This window comes from Varroa destructor, unplaced genomic scaffold (assembly GCF_002443255.2).
Source record: "Varroa destructor unplaced genomic scaffold, Vdes_3.0 BEIS01000001.1, whole genome shotgun sequence".
Taxonomy (NCBI): domain Eukaryota; kingdom Metazoa; phylum Arthropoda; class Arachnida; order Mesostigmata; family Varroidae; genus Varroa; species Varroa destructor.
In genome coordinates, this window is record NW_019211454.1 from 15830560 (window position 1) to 15853020 (window position 22461).

A 22461-nucleotide genomic window follows, 5' to 3' on the forward strand; every position below is an offset into this window, starting at 1 on the left:
GACAACAACAATAACAAAGCCAGCCTCCGTGACATCGAGTGCTCTTCGGCCCGTCAACGAAAAGCAGCGGATACTCGCGTGAGCAGTTTTTTGTGACCTCGAAAGGCTTTTGTCGGTTGAACGGTACACGCGACTTGGTTTGTTCAAAAATTCAAAGGTTCGCGGCGCCAGGTTCCCTTTTAGTAGCGACGGGTTTTTTAATCGGCAGGAAGGGGATAAGTAGGTGGGATGTAAAGGGAGGTACAAGACCCGCGTGACTTGGGTTTTACCACATAGTTCTTGGTCGACTTTGAGAAACTCAGGACTAAATCAAAAAACCGACCATGGAACGAAAGCGAAAACAAGCCTTTGTAAACATTAAGCCAGTGTGGGGCTTTAAGCGAGGGCGTTGAAAGGGCAGTAGCCTTAATGATATATGGTCGTGCACCACAAGGGGCTCGCCTTTTTGTGACACTCGCAATTCCTGTTAGGCTTTCTGTACCGTCCCATTTAAAGTGGCATTTAGCGTTATGAGTGCTGTCTAACGCCATAGTACCACGTTAGAACTCGTCACAGGTAGGTTAAAACACCAGTTCTACTCAATAGATCATCAACTGGCTCGCTAGAACCCATATAATCCATAAGTATATACTTGAAGTAAACACTTAACGATATGAAATTCAGTAATTCAACAGGTAACTATAAGCGTCGCACAAAGCTACTACAGAACCATCCCTAGGCTACTTGGTGTCATATATTCAGATCTTTCACACAGCCGTAATCCATAAATCGTCAATTTATGGGCTAGCAGTTTGCACTGATTTTTTTTCTGAACATTGTCTTACTTCCGCTGTTGCTGCTACTGTTGCCAGTGTTGTAATTGGCCGTGATGGCTGCGCATAAAGGTTAAAGGGAAACAAATCGACGCTGTGGCTTCTGTGGTGCATAACAGACAACGGCAATAGGAGCATATGGTTCTGCAGCTGGTGAAGTCGGGTAAAGAGGTAGCACTGTCCAGCGCTATTAAGCTAAGCAACACGCGAACCTCAAAAAAAGACCGAACCAAAGCCGGATAACTGGTGCAGCGTCCACGTGTGCACCGAATCGTCTCTACTTTCTTTCCTTTCTGGTTCGTTATTTCTCTGTATTTTTCGTCGGAGCCGAACGCCTTAAAATGACTTATAATGATTTCGATTACCGGTGCTATAACCTTTGGCATACCCAAAACAACGCTTCGTGGCCGCTTCAGCTTTGACGCGGCTGAGGGAAGCGAGGAGGTCACCTCCGTTTCACCTGTCCTATTTTGTTTGTTGTTCTACTGATGTTGCGCTGCAGCTACTGGCTATGCAGGTCTCTATCGTAACCCGTCGTCGCTCGTAGCACTCGTAAGCAATGGGTTAAGGCAGATTCAAGTTTAGGCAGAGGCTGGATTCGCCGTGCTGGTTTCGTGCTGTGGGCTGAGATGGGACCTCACAGCAGCCCCCATGTAGTTAGCGAGGCCGCTGACGGCTAGTAAAATTAGCCAGCTTGAGTAATTAGCATCTCTTGATTCTGTGAAGTCGTGTTGGCCGATGAATGTGGTGCGTCCTTCATGTTGCGCATGTAAAGTCTAATGATGATGCGTTATTTGCTGACAACACGAGCATTGTTTGGCGAATTACGCAGGTGAGCGTTGGTGGACATGTGGACGGTATCGGCAGATTACCAACCGAGTAAAAGTTATGGTCGAATAGGAAGACGGGCCGTACACGCATTTTCGTGATGGCAGATTACCGTCCAGCGACGAGAATTAATGTTGATAGTACGGCGAGCTCAGACTCGCTGATGGATATTGGCCCAGTTGTATCGACTAAATTAACGCGCACTTAGCTCCGTGTAAATTCTTTATAATTTAGGCGTGGAACTATTGAAAAACATGATCGTACTTGTTAGTCTAGAATTGTCTGCCACTACGATAACATTGTAATAAAATGCTAAAAAGCCCTGATTTGTTTTTTCGTAAAGATAATTTTTTCTCAGATGCGCTGTAGTCGCATATTATTAGCCGTAGCGTTGTAACATATTTTTTCAAGTAATGAGTAGACTTTGTTGCAGTTTCCTAGCAATAGTTTTCAGGACGATAATACTATATCGTTTAGCGACGACTCTGAGCAAGGTCGGGCCCAACAATGTCGCCTATAACAAGCTTCATTCGGGTTCGTTCCCTACTGGCCATTGGCCCGACCCTGTTTAGTTAGCCTCCAGCTCGATAGCTACGACTTTAGCAAACATCGACAACATTTCATATAGCAGTAACATCAACCAACCAACCAACCAACAAGCGGATCAGCGACGAAGCTTGGCAGCTGGTTGTTCCCCATAGAATCAATGGCCGCACAGTGAGTTGTGTTGGCCGAGTGTCCCTGAACCCCCATGAACGCGTTACTGATGCCAGCACACGAGAGCTATTGCACAGCAGTCCTGTACCGAACACCGGCCGGTACGAACAGCAACAAAATTAACCAACACCAGTCGTGCTGGAAACAGCAGCAGCAGCAACGGCAGCACCGGGTACGTCAGTTGCAGTATAAGCTTGTCTTGTATACGCAGAACGACTCGCAAGAGCAAGCGCAGCTTTGCGCCACTATTCCATACGATCAGCTGCATTTTACACACACACTCACGCAAACAGAGAGAGGCAAGGCCACACTTCAGCGTGAAGCCTACTTTTTAACAGAAGCGATAGTAGCTTTTCACCCCTTGCGGGCGGGGTAGAGGTTCTAACATCACCCTAATCATTGCAATGCAGATGAGAAGCCAATGCAACGCCTCGGCGTCCCAACGTTTCAGCTATAGTCCTATACGTTGTATAAGAAAGCTGCTAAATAGGGTCTCGTCATGTGCTTAGATCCAACAAGTCACCTGCTACCGCTGCATGCTGATAGAGGCAACCTTACTGCTCTGCAATGTTTACCGTGGTTCATGCTACGCTACCGGATAGCAAGCGATGTTTGCCGTGTGTTGGATGCATGTCAAAACAGAGAGGAGAATATACTCTGCGATGTTAGTCAAAGCCAAGCAAATGGTTAGAGTCGTCTGTATCAAACGAGTATAACGACTAAAACGGCTGTAACCCCAATGAGCTGTCTTACCTAGTTCGTTTAAGATTCGTTGGAAATAACAAAAAAGTCAATTTTTTTTCCAGAAACATACCATGACCTGCATCGTCGCCGGTGAATAAGTGGGCTGGAGGCTTTCTTTACGTACGCCTGGTCTTAACCTAGTCCAGTGTATTGACTGCTCATGTGAGAAGTTATCTAAGGCCGTCGTCTGCCGATCCCAGGATTGGTAATTCGGCTACCCCACAAAGAGTATAAAAAGAATTTTCTTTTAACGCTATTGGGTATTTTTATTCTGTCAACAAGTACCCAGAATCACTTCTTTAGTATAGCATCAAAAATCTGCCTTTACCAGAAGATTTGTCCAGGCTGAGTTTTATTGGAATTATGTGGAATAGTTTGTCATCATTTAACAACCTGTAGTTTGTGAAGACTTTGCAGGCAAGAGTTTACTCGATGCAACCGAGAAGAATGGGTTTAAGGGAGAATAAGAACAGACTAGTGACGACGACGTAATGCAAGTCAGGAAACCGGGAAGATAGCACTGAAGTATGAGGAACAAGGTGAATCAGCGCTAGACAAAAGATTTATTTAAAATGGTTTTGCCCTTAGCCCTCAAGGGAACTGCGCCAAAGCTTCCAAACCTCGCTAAATTCTCGAACTACATATTGTGCAGCAAGGATCTTCATGAGAAGCTGAATTCTCCATGGACAATCTATAAGGTTAAGAGAAGGGCTACATGATGTTCTTACGCATAAAGTCGTCGGCAGTAGATCAACCCTGAGACACCTGAATAAATCAAGGGATGACAGAGATAGTGAACATATGGGCACAGTACGCAGGTAAGTGACTTTTTACTCTGATTCTCTCTCGTTGGCTCTACCTTGCAGAGGTATACATATTGGTATATATTTACAGTGCAGGCCCATTTTCGGGTCACGGGAATTCGTTTTAGAGCAGTCTTCTTCTGCTTAAACGAGGTTTCCGGCGGCCCTTGTGTTGCTCAGCTAAGTCTATCGTACACGTTCTCGCTAGCAAATCTACGAATCCTTGGTAATGGGAACTGCGACGACTGGTGATTGCACGTGGACATGGAGCTCTTTTGCGCTATATTTGAAACAAAAGAAAAGCACAGACAAGGCCAAGTCGGGGCAAGTATAGATAGCAGTGAGAGTGATATAGTTCCTGTGAAAAACAGTTCTGTCTCCACTGGTGACTAAATGGCTCAGCGTCTACCTTTCACCGAATAATGGTAGCCATCGTGCTGCCCCTGAGGGTCGCTACTGCAGTCCTCAGTGCTTCGGCTAACATCTGTATGGAATTTTCCTTTTATAACAGGTGACTTCACCTTTTAGACCTTCTCCGCGCTGGTGGAGTCTTCCATTGTTCCTTCGGGGTTCGCTCCGCGCAAGTGTTCGTGTGAGGTGCAGTGGTTGTGTACGTCTGTGCGTTTCAGATGCTATGTATTCCTGAGGAGCTTTGCTTTCCTCAGGTCTCCTTCCCCTGTCAAGGCCCTGCTGTTTATAGGGTGTCAGGCCTACATATCCCACTAGAGGTTGTCATCCTCACTACACCATTGTTTCTGCCCCAGGGTGGTACTCAACCAAGGCAATACCTACTCCCGCCTGTATCCTCTGCCTTTAACGCTGTCTGCCTTAAAACTTCTCGGTGTACATACACGTTGAAGTTTAGTGGGGCTTAAGGGTTACGGCGTCCGGTGCCTGGCCCCTTTGATTCGAGCAGCTTTCCCATGGACTTCATCAGGCACTTTCGGCAGTAGCACCATTTCAGGCCAGTATCAACAGGGCTTCATCTGCACTCAGGGTCTTTCTACACTTATCACCATTTCAACGCCCTTCTCCTGTTTCAACGGCGACTACAGTCGACTGGTGCGTTCTGCTTCTAACGTTATCCTTATGTCGCTGTCGAGGGCCTTACCGGGGCCTTGCGACCCATCGCTGTGGTTGTTCCCCTTTCCGCTGTGCAGGGAATACTACGGAATCTGGACTGGATGTAAAGGGCTGCGAAGGAGTGACAGTTTGGGCGGCTGTGGATGAGAAAGCAGACGTGTCAGTCTGACGCTGAAGAGCGCCCCTTCTCGAAGGAACGAAAGGAGTTGTTCCAAAGAAAAGAGAAGTATCTTATATATTCCCGCCTTATGGTGCATAGGCTGGTTGGCACGATGGACCAGGAAAAGAAGGGGCAAGCGGAGCGACGAATAGCAAAAACTGGAGGACCGATCTTACTGGAGAGCGTTTCTGAAACGTCGGCACAAACAACTGTCCGCTTCTGCAAACGTTCTCGTATGTGCCTAGCTTGGCTTGGAACTCAGTGTGTCCGTGTCTGAGTCTGCGGTTCAATATGGAGGCATATGTGTTGGGTTTTCACTGCTGGTATTTCTGTAAGTAAATGCTTTGAGCTTAACGTCATTTAGCTAATCGTGGTTCCAAACGGCTGATTTCGTTCAGTATAAGCTAATGGTGTTTACGCCCGGTATGGCACCTATAACACCTCGCGTGCTTTTCTTAGGCAACATTCTTACTACTTCACCATCATGGAATTACTCATAAAGAATATATGAATGCTTTGTGTACGTCCTTCGTTAAGCTCTTATTCAGGCGGGTGGCCCCTTAGGCCACGAATCGAAACGTTTCTGCGCCCAGCTTTGAACGTAGGTCTATAACTTTAAGAACTACCACCCTTGTTGCAGTTGCCGTTACTAGAGCTGCTGCCCTACGTTGCCTCTCAAACTATACACATATAATACATGTTTTTCCGAGCGCCACCATTTTTAGAGGGGTTTGTTGCATTTTGCATGTGACTCCTAAATGCTGGCCGAAACCGTTCTTCTTCTAGTCGACCATCGGTTTTCTTATGGCTTCGCATTTTTTCCCCCGCCCAAGCCACCAACCTCCATTACCAACCCTGCCCTGGCAGTGTCCGCACCAGCTGAAGATGGCAAACATGGAGGCAGCCCGAGTCGTGGTTCTGTTGCTCACCTGGAGGCGTTGGGAAGTAGACCGTCGCAGGGGTCGCGGTGTCTGGCATTTGAGGGGGGCGAAAACTGAAGGGGATTAAGCTCGAACTATTAGGCGAGTCGCCGCCAGCGACACCACCGTCCCGACAGTAGCGCTTCGCGTCAACTGCTACTGGGTGCTGTTGAATCTCGCCATCGAAGCTATCACATCTCCTATCCTTGGCGAGACCGTGGAAGCCTACATGAAATCCCGCGCTTATTGGTTTTTTATCTCTTATAAGTGAGTGCGTTGTAAACGTCGTTCATCCCTCCTCGGCAATACTTTCTAACCTTTTGGAAGAGCCTTGGTAGATGCCTTGTATAAGGAGCAAAAAGACGTCGTAGCAGACGAACTGAAGCTAACCGGTAGCCTCTGGAATAAGGAGCCCTCCACTCGTTGACAAGTTCATGATCTTGATCGACTTAACAAGCCTTGACAAAAAGTATGGCGCTTGGCTTCGTTGTCTGATCGTACACACACACAAAAGTTCCTAAAGCGATACAAACCACACATACACCAACACTACGCAAGTGTGCGCAAAGATATACGTCGATGGCGAAAGCGATGCGAGAGAACGATCTGAAAATAAGTCTCTTCGGACGAAGAGCCCAGACGGATTTAATTCCCTCATCGTTGAGGGCACATCACGAATAGAAGCCGACGTCTGCTGGCGTAGTTCTGTTGCGGCTATCGCGGCAAACGTTAAGCCGGGTTAGGCTCGACCGGGTCTCCTTATTATTAGGTCGCTTATTACTGGTTAAATATTAGTCAAGGCAAAAGTTTTGGGTGGCCGTAGGCACGTCGCTTAGCTTTTAAAATCATTGTCCGTTACGCGGCGTCTATTTTATTTCTCCATAGTGATTCATTCTATATCAGTGCAGAACTGTTATTGGACTACATTGAACCATGAAGTCGAGCAATGTTAGAGCTAAATCTGTAAGTGGCTATGCACGGCGATGTCTGTACTATAGGAATAAGCTCGCTTCAACAAACTTCGACTTCAACGTGCTTATAATAATAGTTGTTGTATTATATGCGGCATAAACAAGATGTCCGGGCGAGGCGCATTAATATTGTCATATAAATTTTTTTAATATGAAGTTTATGAGAATGAGCAACTTAAATTCAACAGTTTGTCGAAGACACGGGGCTATGGAAAAAATTTGGATTGGAATAGCACGGTTTAATAGGCATTTGCAGTTGCACCTAATCGCCTTGCAAAAACCGGATGATGTTGTAAGCAGTTATCATTTTGTCGGTGCCAGCTCGAGCACCTTTTCTCTACTTGATTCGTATGTGTATCTGTAGGTAGAATTTTTTTGGATCCTACCAGGAAATCAAGCATGCGATGGCTCGTGAACAATGGAAGCAATACATACTTTACCAAGGTACCTTAAAACATATGTTTCCCAAAGCCCACGTATTAACGGTGACGATATCGCATATCTGGTTCTTTTCTCATCCGAAAACTGAAACGTAAAATTCCGATTTATCGCCAACTTGTGCTTTAAATCTAACAGCGTCTGGGGCATCTAATTAGGAGAACATCTGTTCGATACATTTTTGACACACTTAGCCGAAAAAATCAATTTGTTTCAAAATCCTTTTTGAAGAATAGGCTCCAGTGGTACTGGAAAAAGGACACGCGATGATGTTTTGAGCTAAAGTGAAAAGTTTGCTGAATTAGGACATTGTCATTGTCCTAGCTTCAAGTAAACTTGTTAATTAATGTTTCGCGTGATGGTTGTCTGATATCAGCTACAATGGCAGTGCCAAATTCGTGAACGTAACGTAATTCTCTATTCTATTTTTTTTTATTGTTTTTCGTTTGATTCGTAGCGAACAGGCACTACCTGGCAGTGAAAATTCCTGTGTTGGCTAAAAGCAAAGGTTAACGTTTGCCTGAAAAAGTCATTTGCTCGACTCCCATTTAAATTGTTTTCGCGATTTTTTGTCCTTGGCTCTATCCACGCTTTGATACAACCTACGACGCGCGTATCTCGAGAGAACTGGGTGTGCTAACAATTTAGAATAGCGTCTAAACAGGGGTTCGCTGTTTGCCGGCTTTACAAACCGAGAAATTCCTCAAATTGCTTATATTCGTCTGAAGAGGTAATGGCGATGATAGTATAGACAACGACCTTCGCGAGCATTTTTAGGTAGAAAGTCATACGCTAAATTAAATCTGAGGAATAGTTTGCAATGTAAGCATAACATATTCCAAACGGAACTAGAAACGGTCATGGGTATTGGAGTAAACAATAAGTTATGTCGCATCTCATCAAATTAGCGCACTTTTTGCACTGGTCTAATCTATCTGTAATATGAGGGCTGTCTGAAGTTCGACAAAATTGGCGGTTTTTTTTTCAGCTTTTCCCGATCTACTTAGATGTCTACTTGAATCGTTAGTAGATTCAATTTAATATTACATATATGGCTCTTCTGCCTTTACAAGAAACTTTGACAATAAATAACAAAAAGACATTTTTGCAGAATAACCTTTTCACTCAAACATTTTATGATCTAAAAGCGTGATTCACTCAGTGAAAACCTTTAGATTCCTAATAGAGGCTAGCCCTTAACGCTGTATTTAGAAAAAAAAAAGTTATTCCAAATATTTGCTCATAAGAAGATACGATTTAAGTTCATTGAAACGCTAAAAAAATAAGGATTTTTTTTGTCTTCGAAATGGCCGCTTGTCCGAGAATGAGAAGAAATCTTTGCGTAGGAGACATCTTAGGTGGACGTATCGGGAATATTTTTTGCGCATACATAACGTACATATTCAAACCAGACTGATTTTATATGGCTATGAGTCCAACATGGTTTGGTCAATACATACTTATTTGTTTACATCGTAGCATTTACATGAAACAGGTCTGGTGAGCCGGATGATGACCGCTGATGTACCTCTGTGTGTAAGTGCTATCCGTCTTGAAAAACCATACTCTTTATTCCATTATTCCCTCTAGTACAGATACCACCTTATAATACGATATCTATCGACACACTCTTTCTACAGCGGAGAAACCTACATCAAAGAACCGTCCTTATAATAAAACGACCTGTCAACTTCCATCTTACAAATGCTCTTGTAATTATACTAGCCAATGCCTGATGCCTTTCCGGCTCGATCCTCATCTTGATCGGCTTGATCTTCATCGCGCACACTTCATTCTGGCTTATTCGCGATACCCGGAAGAATATGACGATCGTAAGCTCGTTGCGAAGTCGTTTATCATGCGTTTAATTTACGGGATAGTTCTAAGACCAACAAACTGTCATAAAACCCTAATTCTGCAAGGCACGTAGATATAAGAAAGACGCACAATTAGTAATTAAACGCTTTAAATTATTAACTGCACGTATTTAGAGCATTACAATAGCTTCAGAACTGCGAGCTTAAAAATGGCTACACGACTTTACTTTGAAACGATAATCTGTGTTGCTATGACTGCATGAACTGTTTTTTTGCCAACTAAATACATATAAAACTTATATTATACTTTTTTTCTCATATTATTTAAAAAACGTTCAAAAAAGCACACATTCCTATACAGTATTTTCGTTGTTTGAGTGCGATCAATGCGATAGCGCGCGCAGCTGGCACCGGCAAAACAACCTAGTTGTAGGTCCCGGGTATAGGCTCACACAAAAATTATTGTTTTCCTATAGCAATCATTCATGAATTCTCCTTCGGGCCAAATGCGTAATCAATGTCGGGTCAGGACCCTTCCCTTTCGCCGCCTGCCGTCGCCCACTACTCGGTATCGTTTAAACCCTTACATATTTATCCGATATTTTTATGGCTAGTCAAACAAGCTCAGTGCTTTTCAAAGGTTTTTGAGATTTTCTCACGGCATAATAATATTTTTAATATCCGCAAGATCCACACACACAGATATCGGTCCTCTTCAGTTTTCAAACTTCTCTCCTTCCATTCTTTACCACACCACAGATGACGTTTATTTTCGGTGCTAACCCTTCGCGTTTCTCCGTGCTCGGAGGAAAAGTAGCCCTGTTCGGCCTGCAGGCTCGTATGTCCACTGTCCAAGGTGTCAAGCCTTGTCATCCGTCCAGATCGCGTTGATTAGATCACAACAAGAACGTTGATGCAAAACAGTTGGCCACTGGCAGAACACCAATGATAAAATCTTTGTGCTCTTGGATTAGTGTAAATTACATGCACGCAGTATAGGCGAAAGGGAGATTTCGTACGCTGCTCGAGTCTAAAATAGACCTATGAGAAGAACGAACAATTTGGCTAACCTGGCTCCCTCTACTGAGCGATAGGCACTACGTAAGAAACCTACCTTTTTTTCTATCGACTACAAGATCTGACGCGCACTTCCAACCGTCTGCTATTTCTACCCTTCCGTCGACTTCTTTGGCTTCTGCTGCAGCTACGTACTTTAAATCGGCTCGGTGGTCTATCGGGTGAATGGGCAAATGAACGCATGAAAAATATACTGTTTCTCTGAACCGGTGAGCAAGAAATGGAGCAGCAAGTAGCAATAGATGGCGCCAGCAGAGACAGTCTGTACAATTCCAGCGTGGCAGCTGCCCAGTTTAGCACAACGATCCCGGCCGGATGAACTTCCTATACACCCATATATATAGACAAGCCCGCACCTGCCAACGACTGATTCGCTCCCATTGGCTACGTCGCGACCGACTCCACCAGTTATAGTTTCTCTCGATGCGAAAGGCGGCAGGCGAGCGTTACAAAACCTATCGCGCAAAAGAAGAACTCCTCGGCCCAGCCGGCGAGCTCCGTTGCTCCCTATAGCACTCGGGGATGCTGGTGCTTACACACTCGTCCCGTATCTCGCCATTTCCCCCCATTTTTCGCACCCTTTTTCCACATACAGCAGCAATCTGTACATTTTACCGTCGGCAGTCAGTAGTAGCAGCAGCGCTAACAGATAGCCACGGGGATGAAAAACCCCTGAACGTAGCGGAACGGAACAACGAGATGCCGCCTCAACAAGAAATGCCAACGGCAGCTCCTACAGACGCAGAGGCCGCAGTGTCAGCCGAGTAAAGGAAGAACCAGCGCGCCGAACAGTGGACAAGCAGCGGGGCATCACAAGTGGCACAAAATAGGTTCCGCCATACAACGGTAGTAGTCATAGCAGAAACAGAAGAGATAACGTGAACCAACAGTGGCGTCAAGTGCCAGTCAACGCTAAACTGTCGCCGTGGTTCATCGGGGTCTGTCGACCTACGACGGTGCGCCTTTTCTTCGTGGCGAGACAGAGGAGGTATCTCACATTCCTGTGCCCTGTCTCTAGCCCAGTAGGTACTTCCAGGATTCGACGAGTGGCGGGTGGCAGCATAAAACAGGTTGTAAGATCCTGTGGCAGTAATCGTCGCATCGCCTGGTGGCGATGGCGAGTGGACGGTCGGATACGGGGATAGGGGAGTAGCAGTGAATCCTGCCAGTTTGTCTCCTGTTTTGTCGGGAAACGTTTTGCCAATCTGTGCTAGCAGGGGCCCAAGTGCGTTATCAGAACCCAGTATTATCCACAGACTCAGTCATGGATACAAGAACAGAAAGCGAAAAAAGAACGAAAGAAAAGGCGACGAGGCATACAAAGTCTCTCACAGAAATCGCATTTTCGGCTCCAATGACAGTAGTAGCGTTACTGAGGCGCTGTTGGCCTGAGGAGCTCGGAATGTCAACGACTGGAGCCGACTGGTGAGATGCGAGCGGCGGAGATTTTTGTTTTTTTCTCTACGAAAGAAGAAACATCAGAGAAAACAAGCAAACATGCTAGATGTGCTAACAGTTATTAAAAAAAACAAGGAACAAGGTTTGCAAGAAAACTGGAAAGGCGAAAGGTTTGAAGCTATCAATGTAGCCTCCTAGACCCAGTCGGACATTTACATACAGTTGCGTCCGTATGGTATCTCCCAAGTTTGGCTAAGCCTCTTCCCTCGAATCGCATCGGCAACACAGGCAAACCTTCTCCCCTAGTTTAGAGAGCCTTGCTAAAGATGCGGTGGATATCGCTTGCTTACCGGTGCACCCAGCCATGCACACACAAGCTGCTACTCTTCCTATAGGTGCATTATGCCTGCCAGCGATCCGTCGTAGATGATGTTCCTGCTGGTCCCTCTATCTGGAATTGTCGCCTACTCCAAAGTAGTTCGTCAAACAAATTCACTACGGAAAGAAGTAAGAGAAAAGAGGCAAAGGCGGGATCCGTTTAAACTCATGAGCTGATGGGTTTGACACTTCCGCGTTTGCAGATAGTTCATCTTTTGCTCGTTTCAGGTATATTCAGGTTGTTGAGGTCAACAGAACCAAAGCCAAGGTCGTATGTAGAATGTATATGTTACAAGTAATCTTTCTTCAAAAGATGTTATGGCCATCCTCCCGCTTCTTTATTTTCTTTTGCTACTGTCACTCGATGCTATCGTGTCTGGCACCGGCGTGCTAAAGAAAAGCCCGCCATGCATACCTCGCAGTCAAACCCAACCTCATTCCCTCGAATTGACTTTCGGGGAGCTTGTAAAGAAAAATGGAAGTGGGAAAGACCCTGCAATTCCTGCTGCAATTTGGTTAGGGGCACAGGTGTTGCGAGGTCTCTTGTTAATCCATCTGTTGTTTATAACGTACACTGCTGAAATCACTGTTACACTGACAAACAATATATCATCAAAAAGGGGTCCGCCGTTGCCTTTGAAACTTTAGAAATGGTCCGCTAGATTCCCCATCAAGCAAGTTCGCTATCTGCCAATATCAGGATAGTAAAAGGGAATAATGGAAAAAATTGCAAGTACCAAAAATAGCAACGCTACCTTAAGTCCCATTCAGTCATCTAATACCGTCTCAATAGTGTTGATGAATGGAAGAGTCTCTAGAAGTGAGCTGAAAGGACATGCCGAAATTGCATGGTAACTACGGTACCGCTCGTCATTTAGAACCCCGGAAATCTAGAAAAAAGTTCCAGGACCGTTACTAGGCCCGATTTTTATCGACGGGGCTTCACCCGTGGGTAACAATGGGATCCTCGTATACATTTATTTCGTGCTAAGGGCCAGCCATATGGAGCAATTCCTAACTGCAGTATAGAACGTAGAACTGAAAACATTCACTAACTCGTAAACTCCATTACCGTCAAGACGATATTTTTCATGCAAAAAATGCCCTTTCAATCAGCAATATTTGTGAACTAACTATCACGTGCTCAGGGACTGACGCTGACACAATCTGTGCCCCAAGCCAAGACAGCGTCCCTTCTTCCCTTCAGTCAACTCTCACTAACTGCATACCTGATAGCCTACTCTATCAGCGGAGCTAATCCCGAGCTTTTGGACAAAGGAAGTATGTGGATGCAATGGTAATTAGATCGATCATACAAACATGATATAAACCCTTCTGCGACAAAGCGAGGAGTTTTATGGTCTGTACACACAAATATATTTGCATGTGAACAAAAGAGTTACAAACATGAAAGAACGAAACCATTCAGGGGACGTCAGCTCCGACAGCACTTGAGACCGACTAGACTCGATAAACGAAGACAGACAATTCATTTTAGTATTGCTATTAGTTGCTGATTAATATACCATTGTTCCCCAAAGTCGACAGACGATAACGCAACAAAGAGATCCGAACAATGCCCTATCAACAACAACCAGTTCGCACACATTTGTAACTACCCTGCATCGGTGTCGTGTATCCGTCTTCGTCATGTAAGATTTTTATAGTATTGGTTCAACAGCTTGACGGTGCTCGCAGTTATGCCACACCAGCGGACGCGTCCTGTCGGGTGAGAGCAACATGATCCGGACAACCTGCGTGCTCAAACCTTGCCTTCCGCGTCCGAAAACGACGGGCAGTGAGATCACACGTTGCACCTGCATGATACCTTCTTTCGATTTAACCGTGACAGCTAGCATCTTTCGTTCAGTATCCTTCGCTCATCTTGTTCCATTTCCACTATGAACACTGAGAACAGCAAAAAGAACACAAAAATCTTATAGGCTTGCATAGAAAGTTCCGGCAGACGATTAAACTTCCGATGGCGGTAGCATTCTATTACTACTGTATTAGTGCAAATCCAGTCGCTAATAATTCTGCTGTTTTTTCTACTGGTTCTTTTGGAACGATTCTTCGAGGCCACTGATGGCCCCAATTTGGCCGTATCTGGCCGCACCCATTCTACCGCTATGTGTCTACTGGCTTATCTGCAGGCGACGAAAGAATCCCCATGGGATTGTACAGCCATACAGCACAACAGCGTGTGTTCGCTATAAAACTTTTTGCCAACTATTTTCTCTTCGCGTGGAAAAATAGAAAAAATACGCATGAGTTAGCCACTAATGTCAACCGCGCCTTTCGCGCGGGGAAATGTACAACTCGTATGTCGTACACAGATAGATGGGCAGACAATGGGTGCACAGCGGAAGTTTATGTACACCGACGCATGCACATTAACAGGCAATCACCGCTACAGCTGCCTGTATTAGATAACACAGACTGTGCTATTGGGAATTTACATATATGTACATATATCTATATTTCTTTTTCTTTCCTTGTACACAGCAGAGAGATAAATATGGTCGCTAGTGTAGACTTGTGTGACAATCTAACAAGTAGAGAAAAACGCTGTCTCTCCAATAACCTACCAACACAAACATCATTCAAAAACTTCCATAGGCTGCCTCTTCTAGGAAGCTTGACTAAGCCTATAACAGCCGGCATGAGGCACGGCGATCATTTGTGAGCACGGTCTTCAGTGTGGCCAAAAGTGTAATTGCACGGTGGAGTTGCCCTCGCATAGGCCTGTCTTCAAAGCATTTTCTCCATGTCAGTGCAACGACTCAGGCTGCCTTTTCTGCTGTATTAGACAGTGTCTTAGCTTAACAACCACGGCCGATACGAACCTCATCAGGCGAAAGCTAAACGGATGAGAATGACGTTCAAAGTTCACGTTTTCGATTGAATGATCGTTTCCATTCGCTGATCGTTTTTGCTGTATTCATTTTTCTAAACTATGCCGCATCCCACCATCGATTTTACTGATTATGTTCAGTAATGTAAGTCCACAATTACCCATTTTGATTGCACGAATTTTTATTCCCGACCTAAATATTATATATATATATAAATATATTAGGCACAAATTGAGCATCTGTGATAACAAAAAATGTTTTTTTGCCAAGAACGCTTAACAATACTCGCGCGTCATTCTACGTAATCGTGCTGACTTTGCCATATTTCATACGAAATATCATCACAGATTTGTAGAAAATTTTGGATAATAATAATAGTGCCTTTTTCCATAGTGTTTAGAATCGCGAGCGTCCAGTGATAGTCTAGTTATGAATATTTCATCTAAATAATGACACTTAGAAAAGTTTTCCTATAATAGCTGCCTATATTTGCAAATGCGTACGAACCTGAGCGCAATTGGCTACTACCTCTCGCCAAAATGGCTCGCCTTCGTAATGATCAGACGTCGAACGCCGTTGCAGCAAGCTTTCCTCGCTAGCGGAAGGCGATGAGCTGCCTCTGATAGAAAGCTGTTGCCGAATCGCCTCTCGGCATGCTGCTGCCGGACGGCACCACTGCCGTGGCTAATTTCATTAAGGACCACTTATACAAACTCAGATACTAGCACATATGCATAGAATACTATGCTCTTTAATGGTCGCAGCTTGCTACTGCTGATGGCTCTCAAAAAGAGAAGAAGAATATAGCTAACGACTGGGCCATTGGATACGTAGTCCCAGATACTCAAACGAAGTCTACGTAGCATGCTGTCAGCAGAGACCGGCTCGAAGAGGGAGCCTATATGATGCATCCCCCGTATCGCGTCCCATTTTGCCCTTCTGCTCTCACACGATGGCCCGCTTTTTTTCAGCATTCCCCACATTCTCACCACTTCTCTACGTTCGCTGCATCCCGTGTTTGGGTAACTAACACGTTGTTTCACTGCTAGAGTCCACTGAGAAGAGGCTTACGCAGATGCTGGCTAAAGGCCGAGGGTATGATGATGACTAGGATCTAGGTAGTTGCTTTGCTCGCCACACAACAGCGGCCCTTCCACAACCTGTGGTTCCACAAACCTTCTACTTCGCCCCAAGCCGTACCAATTCTGAGCGAATGACCGCACTTTTCGGCATTCTTCCCGTTCTCAGTTGGCATTCCTACGGCCATAACACCTACACTTTCAGCTAGAGCCCCCGATTTTAGCGCCACCGCCACAATCGTCAAGAGTAGGAAACAGGCCTACGTCTACGGAGTGCTGGTCGTAGCAAACCAAACACTAACCGCCTCGTTTATGTTTCCACTCATTACTTTTTCTACTTTTTCCTCCAACTAGGCCAACGACGGCGCGCAGTCGTCGATTTTGTTCACTCCTGGCCACATACACCTGAAGTTCTTCTGGAGCAGTCCCTCCTTGCGACGTTCCCTACCCATTTCTCGCGCCAGCTTCAACAGCCCAAGTGGATGGGCGTTACTTGGGTAGCAGCGATAGATGTCGATAGCGACAACGGAGGCGGTCCACGCAGGGCTGATAGGCGATGGTCGACAGGCCGACGAAGGAGCAAACAGCCCTTCCGCCTTGAAAAGGCAACAACACAGCAGTTTCACTAGCGAAAGTAGTAGGGGGTTAAGCACTTTGAGGACGCTAAATATTGATGGGGAGGAATCACCGCAATAGCGAGGAGAACAAGCTAGCCGAACAAACAGGGGAGAAACGGGGGGTGGGTAATAACGGGGTAAAGCAAGCGAAACGGGGCGTTGTAGCGGCAGGGCAGGGTGCCATTGAGTCTACAAAATATGATTCCAATCCGTCTATATTTCTGGCGCCTCGCGAAGAGAGAACGATGCCTAACCCAGATTTTTCCCAGCTAGAAGAGCTGGGGCAAACCTGTGCGCAACCCTTTATGGTGCTAAAGGTGCTGCTGCTTCCCGCACAATACAGAGGCTATTCGTTCCTTGTTTCGAGACTCATGGCCATAGTGCCAACGCACCGTGTGTTATACGCAGTTATATAACACGAAAATAAGAAGGTAGAAAAAGTGAAATATAGATAGCGATAAAACTCTCTCGCTTGGCCTTTTTAATACTGAAACATATCTTGAGAGCAGAGGAGACACTCGTTTCGATTAGCCCTTGACGTTGAGAAAGCGGCAGAACGGAGAAGGACACGTAGAAGAGGGAACCACTGTTAAAGCCCAGCAGAAATAAGGAACCAGACGAGACGATTCGACAATTCGCTTGCTCCTCAGAAGCGGCCGCTGATACCAAAGCAAAATTTCCTATCTCCGCTTCACTGAAGGAAAATCTGAGCTCACATCACCGTATTTGATACACTGTGGCACGCTCTGCACGGCATACAGCCACTATGATAGTGTCAGCCGTAACAGTAGTACCGGTAGCAGAAGCTGTCTTTATAGGCGCTTTAGCAAACCCATATTCCATATATGTACATAGCCACGTTCATTAATGCGGTCGACCTAACGCAAAACAACTTCAGCCCGCACGGTGTAGCCATACGGATCGGATCGAAAACAGAGAAAAGAGCCCGAGAACCTAGACATAAGTAGCGACTGGTATTCTACTAACCGAGATCACCTTTGGGACTGTTGTTGTTGTTCTCGCTTACGCTGCTCCTGCAGTAGCTATAAAGGCGACAGAGAAGTCGAGCGTCGTTTAATAAAGGAGCCTTATGAGGTACACCTTTTTCTAATATGTGCTCTTACTGGGGAACAAAGCGCATATGGGACGCACGTAAGTTTTCTTGGTTCGTTGAGACCCGAGTGTCTGTCCTCGTAGTTCTTTGTTCGCATTTGATTTATTATAGAACTCATAGGACTTTATGAGATTTTTGATTCTGTTGTTATCGCTGCTGCTATTGCTATTTGATGCTCTATGCATGATTCAGCACCTGACCTGTATAGCTACATGTGATAAAACGATTCAAATTATACCGCCAAATACAATATTCTGTATACTCTAATATTTTTATACAATTTTGAGCTGAATGCTCTGGTACTTGGCGTCGTAATTATGGTTTTGCAAGCGAAGAGTTCAGAAAAGGCTTTCATGCGCCCCCATCTTGGCTGCTTGGAAAAACAGCCGCTTTTGATGCTCATCGACACTAGGGCGCGACATTTCTGCATGGAGCTTGTTCAAGCGGGCGTTGTCTGCTGTATCAGGTAGCAGCAGACGCCTGCTCGACACAGAACGGCTCATTGGAGTTAGTTGAAGGCTAACCAATTAGTGGGCTTCGCATCCCCAAGAGCCTACCTTGTTCTCACTAGCAACACAACAGAGGCGCGATCAAGTTAGCGGGCGTTCTGACGTCAGGGAAGAGATTGTGAACTGACTCGGTGGGAGAGCAGAGCCAGGAGAGGATGCAAGAGAACCCTGAGGCGATGGCTAACCAGACAAAAATAAGCAGAAGCGCATTAGATAACCCTGAAGAAAATTAGTAGGTTTATACTACTACACTCTGCCACACCATATATATGGAGCGAAATATGCCTGAACGTTCTTCCCATACCTAGGCTGTTTCCTATGCTACGGTACATAAGCGGCCCTTTACATTAGCGCAGGCTATAGCATCGTCTCTGGTGCCGCCCAGTGCACTTCTCGGTTATTAGACGGAAAGAGAAGAAGGCGACCAAGAAAAGCAGGATAGTCGAAAAAACGCGCGTAGTGGTGAGCGCGTACATACTTCGGTGACTGCAGCTGCCGCCGAAACCTCCCGTCGATCTCTTCTTCGAATCTTCTTCCTCCCCGCCTTTAAATGTCTGCTGTCCAATGCGAACTTGGTATTTATGGTTAGATATGACCAGATGCTATGGTTATCGATGCCTTTGTCGGCGACCTGCGGCAGCTCCTCTATATAGCTTCCTACCAACAACGGGCGTCCGTTCGTGTTAAGGGCTTAAGCAGCGAACTTGAGCTCTACGGTGCTTAACAACTGAGTACGCGGAGGAACGCAAACGCGGTAGGCAACAAAGTTAGCTAGCAGTAGGGAAAGAGTTCTTTCAGCTGGATATCGGTCATTTCTGCCTCCTGTCTGTACAGGAGACGACGTTGCAGGTGGCTCTGGGGCGAGTAGGACAGACCGACCGGGTCGAGCTGGAAAGCCGTTCGATTGCGCAACGACGGCTGGGCTAGCGATGTCTGCGGAGGCTATCGAAGCTCCGAGATTACGTCGGGTGCAGCCAGACGGCTCTTGGTGGGCTTGCCGCCCAAACGTATTCTCAAAATCTCGGGATGGCCTTCGTAATATATCCAAATGGTGTTCGGGACTCAGGTCTCACTAACAACGTGCCCATTTAACTACTTGTTTTGCGCGATAGCTTGTTTGCGGGTATTCACAAGTCCCAACTACTTGCGTAAACCTTGTCTTCCGCATAGCCCCAAAGGAAACAGTCGGAGGGCATTAGGTCATGGGACGCGGAAACCACGAGAAGTTACGGTTTCTAGAAATCAATCGATCGACAATGGGACTGGGAACGAGAGATATTCCGTTGCGATCTGTGTGGCCCACAATTCCGTCCAGTTAGGCCCAGACACTGTTATTCACTTTCCAATGCAGTACCGTAAAGATGATAGCTAACTTGACCGGCCATAAAAGGTTTAACCTTGAAATAAATTCAAGACAGATCCTATATACAAATATATGTATATATACTTTTCGTAATCATGAACTGAAACTATTGTCATGTGCATTGAAATGTATTATACGAACCAAATGTTTTACTCCGTATATATTCTATGAATATATATAGAGTAGAATATATATGGAGTAGAATATATATTCATAGAATATATATGGAGTAAAGTAGTAGAGTACCCAACCGACAGCCGACATACCTCCACGGCTCGTCGAAAAAGTGAAGTGTCGTTATCATAAAATGACACGAATTCTCATTTTTGCCTTTTGCTAAATTAAGAAGTTGAGGACGATGTAGCATGTACAGGAACGCAGTTGAAGTGGGGTCTTGGGACGACAATCCTCAGCGACTATAGTCCTTCCCACAAGGCTCCGAGGGCAGATTAGTTTTACCCAGCCAGATTAAGCGAGCGCCAGCAGCATCCGGTACGATAGGCATCCGTTATGTAAATTGTTGAAAAATATTTAGGAGAAGTTACGGGTACATGGGGGCAATACACGGGAGGCTGGCTTCAGGATAGAATTGTTGGCTGTACAGCTTCATTTGTGGATCGTTTCTTCCGCATGTCCAAAAACATATGACTTTAGTGATACTGCTTTTGGTTACGTTTTTCCCTGTGTTCTGGTCGTTTTTTTTTTTTATAATTTTCGTTTAACCATAAACAGCGTTCCATAATGCTTATGTGTCTCATAAATTGTAAGCAACTGGAGCTGAAGTACCTTTTCGATTCGAGAAATCACTTGCGGATACCATACTCCTATTGTAAATATAGTGCGAATAACGGTTAGTGTTTTGCAAATGTTTCGTTTTTACGTAGTACGTAATATAGTACACACTAGGTGTTCGAGCCTTAATCTGATTATGCTGTGCACTCCAAACGTGATCCTTCAACCGTTTATCGAACTGCTTTAAGACGATCAACGGAACACGCGACGAAATAGTAACACTGTCATATCGTCTCGTCGTCTTTTGCAATCAGGTCAACTTTGACCCGGTAGAACGAAGAGGCCAAGCTTAGGCAACAAGTGGATTTTCAGGAACCAAGTAACCCTGCAGTTGTACAAATATCACAACGTCGTAGTAGTGAACTTTTTCTGTAATGATCTTTCCTACCCTCGAGCCACAATCACCACGGTCAGACCAGTGTTTCCCGGAGTCGAACTTGTCGGGTTTAGTCAGTGGATATGATTCGTGTCTAAAAGATATCGGACGCTTTGGAGGACTACCCCCCCCCCCCCCGCCCAGAACCGTGCACACCGCTTCTTGCGATTCTATCGGGAAATTAGAATAGATTTGAACGACTATTTTAATCATATAACTGATACTTCCTTTGAAGCTTGCTATTAAGCGCTTGCTTTTTTCCCTTAATATCAGGTAGTATCGAATATCGGCTAATCTTACAATCCATTGATATCTTATAGCACTAAAAAGGTGCCAGTGGAATCGAACGCTGAAATAATTACTAGAAAGCGATTATTATTATTATTCAGCAAGTGTAGTCTAAACAGTCCTCTGAAGTCAGTTCCTAGATAAAACCAGTTTAGGGCTTAGCTCGACGACCTCTGGATTGTATATTTCGGGAAACTAGGTAATGCCGCTATCGCCCAACCTGCAGAATTGCTTGTCGTTAAGGCCACACATAGTACATTTTTTTTTAAACTCAGACAAAGAAAACACGTAGGAAGGACCACAGGTAAACTCCCCTAAATCTCTAAGTGTTTCCCGTCGTTTATTTTTATTACGAAATGTCTTTCTGGACTTGATTGCAGTTGCAATAAGCAAAGACGCTTGGCTGACTTTAGATTTATTTTCATGAGAAGCCCTCTTCATTTATATCTGGAACATGATCTCAGCGTCTAAATCGTCCTCTAAGCTTTACCAGCCAGACTGTATATAAACCAAGTTCAATCTATCCGATTCTACTGACTCACTGAAGCATTCTGCAATCGATTGATTTGGTCAAGCTTAATAATTGGCTTTCAACGCCTGTACAGCTGCACAGAGCTTCCTTTTCATACACTCAAAAAGAAGCTATGAAAATCTTCTCTTCCGACCTGGAAATTGGAAGATCTGTGTTGACTCGTGTAGCTTTTGACGCTAACGTGCAGATTGCTCGCGTTTATAGTGCCCAATGCGGCTTTCATAAAACGCAGCAGCATATCGTGCTAATGGTTCGTAGACAGATAGCGCCTGCTGCAGAGGCGCTTCCGCGGACGCGATCGCTCTTCCATCTCGAATTGCGCGAACGTGGAAACTTTTGACAATTCACAAAATTTGATTCTGCATCTATGGAACGTAGCAGTAACATAAAATATCGTAAAACACACACAAAAAAACAAGTTGTGTTTAATTAGGCAATATAATTAATAACGGGAAACGTCGTAGCGATAAGTACATACGAAGCTGGATCGGGACGACGTAACCCTTCAGAGCAGCACGATCCTAAACTATGTCCTGTCAACAAACGTTTGCGTTTAACACTTATTCTAAATAACACCGCACAGCACGACTCGTATACGCTTCCGTACGAGTTACGTACAATTGTAGACGAAGTCTCATATTTGAACGCATACGGCAATTGTTTATCGTGTCAAAAAAGACTATGATTTTCTAAGTGCCTCCAAAATTTAGCGTCCTTATTCGCTAGCGTAGTTCTGCAGCGCGTTTCTGGCCTGGTTCAAGCCTATTTCGTTGTACTGTTGGACATTCGC

The 22461-nt window shown here is 45.2% G+C and overlaps 1 protein-coding gene across 10 annotated transcripts in view; it reads right to left on the bottom strand.

Annotated features, from left to right (window-relative positions):
• Positions 1-22461, bottom strand: part of Glut1 (Glucose transporter 1) — a 280015-nt gene that overhangs the window by 136840 nt on the left and 120714 nt on the right. Inside the window, exon 2 of one of the 10 annotated variants that reach the window (XM_086986415.1) lies at positions 7474-7563. The exons of 8 other annotated variants lie outside the window; for them this stretch is intronic. The gene's annotated coding sequence lies outside the window, so the exon portion shown is untranslated. Of the gene's footprint in view, positions 1-7473; positions 7564-13765; positions 14055-22461 lie in introns of all 10 variants that reach the window. One more of the 10 variants, XM_022817450.2, reaches the window with a different exon arrangement.